This window comes from Phalacrocorax aristotelis, chromosome 3 (genome assembly GCF_949628215.1).
Source record: "Phalacrocorax aristotelis chromosome 3, bGulAri2.1, whole genome shotgun sequence".
NCBI lineage: Eukaryota > Metazoa > Chordata > Aves > Suliformes > Phalacrocoracidae > Phalacrocorax > Phalacrocorax aristotelis.
Window position 1 is genome coordinate 52,237,790 of NC_134278.1, and position 7,420 is coordinate 52,245,209.

Consider the following 7,420-nt stretch of genomic DNA (forward strand, 5'->3'; position numbering starts at 1 on the left):
TGTACACTGTAGGAAAAAATGCATTTCTCTGTGATGTACCTAGGAGCTGTTCTGGTCATAAGGAGCAGGTAGGTTGAGGGCTGCTCTGCCTCCTTGAACACATTCATGCTCTGTCACAAGAAACGTGATACCAGATTTTCTGGCACTTGCTGGATTTTCTCACTGATGCTGTTTCACAGACAGTATCTCGTAAAGGCTTGCCTTTTTCCTGTCTGCTAAAGACCAGCTTGGGTACCACCACAGATGTAGGCTTGCACCTGCCTTAATGTAGAAATGTCCTGGATAATTTTCCCAAGCACCACCCTGTCTCCAGACAATAGTGCTGCTCAGCTGCACCTCTTCTTTCACCTCTGTCCTGGTTTTGGCTGGGAAGGCAGTACAGGGTCACACCAGACAGAGTGTTGATTTTGTGTGGGGATGCACAGGCTGAGCCTGATGTGGGTCTCCCGATGAACTTTTTTATTGTACTGGAAACTGCCATTGGGACAAGGAGCATCGGGCAGTTTGAGATAAGCTATTCTGTAAAACGTCAAAAACAGGGAAGTGGGCAGGACTGAGAAATCTGGGCAACAGAAACAAAAAACCCCAAGCTGGTTTGATGGGGTGATGCTTTTTCCCTAGCGCAGCTCCAGTGAAATAGGTCACAAAATTCACGCCGTTGTCCAGGCGCTGCTTTGAGGAAATGGTGAAACCTGTCTCTCCAGTGCTAACCTCAATCCAGCCCAGAGCTTTAAAATTCAACCTGTTAATTACTCCTGGGAGTAATTAACTCCAGTGTGGAGTGAGCAAGGAGTCTGGACTGCATCAATCAACAAATGTGAGGGTTTGATATGTGCCGTTTTCATTTGTTGTGTTACAGGGAAAATTACATGATGATGCTTAGTCTTTGTTTTCCATGTACGTTGTACCTGGCTGTCTTGTCTTGATGCAGCCATCGGTCTCTTGACTGCTGATATACTGGTATACCAAATTGACATTGGTATGGCTGTGTCCCCAGGAGGGACTGTGCTGCTTTAGTAGGGTGGTTTCCAGCTACTAATAAGTTAAAACAGGACAAAAAAGCCTGGAGGAAAATACTGTTTTGCTGTCTTTAACCTCTTCATTTTAAAAATACTGAATGCTAAATTATTTTACCTCTTTTAAAATAAAGCATGTAGCCAAAAAAGATGAATCTATGCTAGCTGGTTAGTTTTGCTGCTTCCTTCAATTTGATTACAGTATAATTCCCTTCCTCTCTCTCATGACTTTATCATACTCCCTGTCTGTCTTCTTGGTTTCTATTGTGCCTACTTAAACCGCCCCCTTTCATCTCTCTTCTGGGACAGTCTTACTGCTGGCTTTCTGCTGTTTCAGCTTCTACACAAGATCTTCAAGAAGGTGCTTCAGGAAAAAAGTCTCTCATGTAAGGCTGAGAGGAGAATGGACCCATAAAAATAAATATTATTTGTATGCACATAGTCCTTTAACCGGTAAGTCTCTAATAACTTTACCTAAGCAGCCAGCTTACTGTCATCTCAGCTGCTTTGGTAAAGGAGACTGGAGCAGGGCAAGTTGATAACTTTCTGCTGTTTGCAGCAATGTGGAGTGCAGTGAAGTGGAGAATAAAACTTCTGTTTTGCAAATGATTTTTTTCAGTGCCTGACCCATTGCCCTGTACGTGGGGAAGGCCAGTACTGAGCATCTGGAATAATTTCTGGTAGGGATATCTTTAGGTTGCTGTAAAGAGAAATGGCCAGTTGCCCGCTGCGTGCAGTTAATTTGGCATTCAGGAACCACTAGTGCCGGTATCGATGCTGAGGCTGGATCTTAGTGTCCCTGCACAACCTGCTTGAATGGAAGGTCTGGCTGGAAGACTGTGATGGGTGTTGTGTGCATCTGGCCACGTGCATTCACACATGCTAGTGAGATGCACACAACGCCCACTGAATATTAAAGTGATACTACCAGTTACTAACCTGACTGGATTTGGTCAGTGCCAAGCTGGGCTCAATTCTCTCTCCCAGCCTAGGGATGAAAGACTTTTTAATGCACTCACTGCTCCTGGGCCACTCAACTCAATCCCCAGTGCTGTTATCTGTTTAGAAGTCTTTCTCACTAAATTGCTTCCTTTGAAGACTGCAGGCTTTTTAACAGCAGACTGCAGCACCTGCTGCTTGCTGGAAATCCCGAGGCCAGACATGAGACCGTTACAGTGCTGTACATGCCAGTCACAAAGCATCACATTTAGCAGATTTTAACTGGAAGTAGCTGATGAAAAGCAGAACGGACATGTTGTAGGGACTGTCAGCCCAAGTAAAGTCAGGTAGGTTTGAAGAAAGCCTCTAAGATAGTGTTTCCAGAATACACTCCTTTAGAAGAAAAAAGTGGAAAATCCAAAGAATGGAGTACAGCCAGAATGAGCTCACTGCAGGTGGTGCTGGCCATGTCTTTTTTAAACCAATTTTAATTATTAACTAGTTTAATCATTATTTTTTGTCCTGTGTCTGTCATTACAGGACCTTTTTCTGCAGCTCCAGAAAAAAACCCTATGCTTATGTAGTTTTCTAGGGCTTTCCCCCAGCATGCATTTTCCCCCACATTAGAAGACTGGTACGATACAACAGCAAGGACTTCATCTGCCCAACCTGCAAATTAGGTGTTGGGAAGTTGCCTACTCCCTGGCAGGATTTGGGCCACCCCTTTCCCCCTTCCACAACAGCTAGTCCTGCAGGGGTTTACAGCCACTGGGTGCATCCGTGTTTTGCCTGAGATTCCCAGAGGGCTCAGTGGCTGCAGGTGTTGCTGTGAAACTCTCCTGACCTGAGGGTTAGGTAGCCAGGCAGACACTTGCCCTCTTCCCCTCTGGAAACTGGAGAAGTTCCTGATACCTTTCAGTGAAGAACAAGTGTTTAAAAAAAACCCTCCCTTTGCTTTTGGTGGCATTTCTTCCAGTTTGCAGGGATCTGCACAACAGCATGCAGTGCCTAGAGCCACTAATGGAGGATACATGCGTTTATATTTGTCTGATCCTATCTACACCAGTGAGCCCTTGAAATGTAGCCTAGCTGCCAGTTCTGGTCAGGCTGGGAAACTTAGTTTTAGATGTTTTTTTCTTCGTTTACAAGTGATCTTGGCTGCAGGCAGGGACACACAGCTGGTGATCAGTGCACGGCCCTGTGATCAGGCTGGAGCAGGGCTGAACTCTCCCAGCTTACTCCTGCCTTAATTTGGAGCCGGCATTGGAAAGGCTGCTATTCAGCTGCTGCCTTCTGCCGGGCCAGGGCCCGGTTTGGCTTTGCCTGCATGGGCAGCAGCATCCAGCACCGGTCTGCAGCCGTGGCTCAGAGCAGGTGCGCAATGGATGCCCCTGCTTGCTCCAGATGTGCTTCCCCCGCAGACCAGAGAACACCTTTCACTGTTAGCAATTACGCTTTTAATACAAATATTGCACAAATATCGGTATTGTTCTTTCTCTACTAATTATAATATCATTAGAAAAGGTGGGAGAGGCATGTGTCTGAAGGCCTAGTGCCTCACAGAGGGCTTTGCAAATGGCTTTTGTGAGATGTTTGTGTGCTGGTGCGCTTCATGCTGGCTGCGGGGACCTTTGTGAGCAGCTATTGGTACAGCTCAAGCAGAAATGAAACAGTGGAGATTTCTAACAATACTGGTGTGCTGCATGCCAGCCTTGAACTTCAGAAGACCTGGGTCAGGGACCAGGGAAAAAGAGCAATGCCTGCCTATCGGTATTGTGGTATTACGGGAGTGCTTTTCTGCAGCAACGTAGTGATAAAGGGCGGGGGGGGGGGGGGGGGGGGGGGGCGGGGGACTGCTGAAGCTGTGACCTTCCAGGTGGGACCTGTTTCCCAAACACACATTAAACAGCAGTAGACTCCCACAGGTGTGGGCAATGGGGAACCTGTTAAATTAAAGCCAAAGTGTAAGAAGAGAGATGTTTGCTTTGGAAGATAATGTGCACCTGTTCTGCATGCTGAGGGTGAGGAAACTCTCTGAGTCGTGTTTTCCTTCATTACCACAGTATACCTTTAAAACTGTGAGGCCATGTTGTTCCCTGTTCTCCCCTTCCTTTACTTTTTAAGGCCAGGTATCTCCCTCGGCTTTAGCAGCGCCTCCGATCCAACAGCCTAGAAGCATGATAAATGGTAGCAATTGCTCCTTTTCCTCCATCAGTATATCACATTGTGGAGCTCCCCTGACCACGCTGCCAAAGTTTGCTGCCAGAACTGATGCTGTTATGAAGATGCCCAGGTCTCCAGTACCCGCAGCCCAGTTGCTGGCTGGAGACAAGGGAAGGGCATGCTCCTAGCAAGGTGCCTTTTGGTGGGGATGCTCTAATAAGCCAACTTCATTATCTGCCTTGCTGCTGGTCCCAGAGGCTGCAGGGATATCTGCTGCTTTGTTTTCTTAAATGGCACCAAATGATGGCCGTTAAGAGCCTACCAGGAGAAAATGAGCTCTTAGGGCAGCATTTCATGTCTTGCGTGCAAGGCTTTATTGGATTAACTTCATACTAGAGCTGCTCTACACTTCCCTCACTGGAGAGGCCAATGTAGCTTAACTGTGGGATAAAAACTTTACAACCATATTTTTGTCACACAGGTGACTTGCATAAAAAAATTTTTACATGCATTAATGTCATCTGAGCTTTGCCAAGCCCAAAAAGCAGTCTCTTTCTCAATGATCTTTGTCTCTATGTTAATGCTCCACTCATCCCAGCGTTAAGTATGTAACTTTCTTGCTTTGCTTCTTATTTTCCACATTAGGGACAGTGTATTTCCTCTCCCACACTCCCCTTGTTGGTGTTCAAGCGATGCCTTTTGCCTCTGTGGGTGCCTGCCAGCTTGCATACTTTCAGCTACTTCCCCATTATTTACACATAAAGTTAATAACTGACTCAAGAGTTTATCTGTAAATACATTTTTAGGGCTGCTCTTGGTACATTTTCCCCCTCTTGCCACGAAGCTCTGGTTTTCTTTAATTTCCTTCCTATATTTTCCCTTAACCCTAATCCAGTTTTACATTAATGTGTTAGTTTTGAAACAGCCAGTGTATTCTCAGCCTCTTCTTCTCCCTTACCTGCTGATTATTTCTTTTCTTTCAGTGTCCTCTATCCCTACTCTTGTTGTTTGCAAAAAACGGCTTTTCTCCTCCCTCTCCCTCTTCACAGCTCCCACCATCTGTCTCTCTACAAATACAAAGCTTTAGGGTAAATGATTCACTAGGCTGCTAGCTCATTACTCACACTCTCCCCATCACGGTTTCTGTCCTTGTAGGATGCTCTAACTAATGTAAAGATCAATGAATCCTGGGAATTGTTATTCAATTAAAAAAAAATGCCCGAGCAGTTAAATAGATTGGGCTCTTTGTACTTCCTAAACACTAATGCTTAGTTTTTCTTCCTTACTCGGCTAGCATTGTTTTTCGGAAAAGGATCATTGAAACAGAAGAATAGAAATGATCACTGGACCATTTAATGCAACCTTGTGTATCACATGATGCAGGAGTTACTTAATGAAATTCCCTGGCCCAAACCAAGCAAATCTGTGGTAAATCTAGAGCACATATTTTAGGATGACAGCCAAAATGATGAAAGGAATTTACTACCCAGCCTCGCTAATCATTTTGAATGCTTAACTGCGCTCCCTAATATGCTGCTTTGCAAGCAGCAAAACTGACACAGCCCCATTCCTTAGAGATTTCTCTCCTCTAGCCTTACCCCAGCTGTGCACCCTGAAAGCGCCCCCAGCCCCCTGCCAGCCCTGTCCAGGGACAGGATGGCCAGATCCTGTGACTCCTGTGCATGCTGGCTGGCCAGCTGCCCACCTCTGGGAGGAGACGTCCACAGTCCTGAACCCCCACTGCCTCTCCCTCCGCAGCATGCAGGTTTGGGGATAGCTCTTTGGTAAGGTAATTATTTCCATGAAACTCGTAGGCACTTAATATCGTTGAGCTTCTCCCTACTAAATGGGGTAGAAATTTTCTAAGGTGCTCAGCAGCCATTTGAGGCAGACTAGTTCACAGTGTTAAAACACTTCAGATATCTTAAAATACCAGAGGCAGCCACATCGAGTTGGCAGATATGCCATAGCATTTTAGGAGACTGGCTCAACCTGGAGGCTGGGCTCAATACTGTAGGGCATGCCAAGTGAACCTAAATATTGATGTTTAGGGTCATTCCTTTTGTCTTCACTTTGTTGACTTTTTAAGAAGGATTTCTGTCATGATTTTAGGCTTGTCGCCGTATCCGAGAAACTTATTTTCTTAATTGCAAGCTTAGTTTTCCGTTTTATCACACAGAAAGTGGACCTTCCCTCCCCACACGCATACAGGTAACAAGAAGTACCACTAACTAGCACAGTTTTATTGTGCCTTGTCAGGAAGCTGCTGGCATGGCAGCTATTAGCCTATTTCAGTTGTTGTTGAGCTTCCCTTTAGAAATTGGAGTTGTAAGAAGCACCGCAAATAACACAATCAAAATTCTAAGAGTTGGCAATGCTGGATTCACCCTTCTCCAGGGTGCTGCAACTCTTTATGCAAAAGTCTGCTGAAGGAAAATCTGATTATAGCTGCAATGTGGTTCTTCAGCAGTTCCTCATGAGCACCACAAAGCACGTTCCTGGATCAACACACCACCCTGGCACCACCTTCATGGAAAGCTAATGAAATAATTCAGTTAATGTAACAGGAGTATCAACTTCTGGCTAATTTACTTCTTGGACTAGCAAACACGTACTTTTTTATAAAGCTGTGTTTGGGTCATTCTATAACAAATAATAAAGCTAGGGAGGATCTTGGAAAGAGCCCGTGTTGAGCAGGCATGAAGTGCTCTGTGTCAGAGCAGGACATTCTTGTATGACTACTCTATAGAATAAGACTGCAGAATTTTAAGCCAACAGGGTCCACTGTTACCTCGTTAAGGTTAAGGCAGTTTTAAAAAAAACCCTCACCAAAGTCGTACTTATGTGCTCTGTAAAAAAAAAAAACACTTCAGTTTTTAGCAGATGTGATGTCGTTGTGCCTCCCTGGTTGCCAACATGCCGTGGCTCTCCAACGTCTTTGATTATTTTATTGTTCCATACTGCATACAAGTTGTAGGAGACAATGTTATTTCTCTTAACAGTTGCTGGCTTTCCAAATGCCAATTGTCCTTCGACATGCTCTGTTTTAAGTAAGAGCTGAAGAGCATAATGAAGCTAAAGGCCAGCTATAAAAAATACTGTAGCGTTCCATGGTACTGACAGCACACACGTAGTCACGCATTTAGCACTCCTTTTGTGGGCTATTGCTGCAACACACTGAAGGTGTTAGGGGCCGAGCTGCAAGGAAATGGAACTCCAGAGATTTCAGATCTGAGAGTCCTCTAATTGAAGACAGTGTCTTTATGCAAGACAGGCTAAGGAAAACTTGCGTTACCCAACAG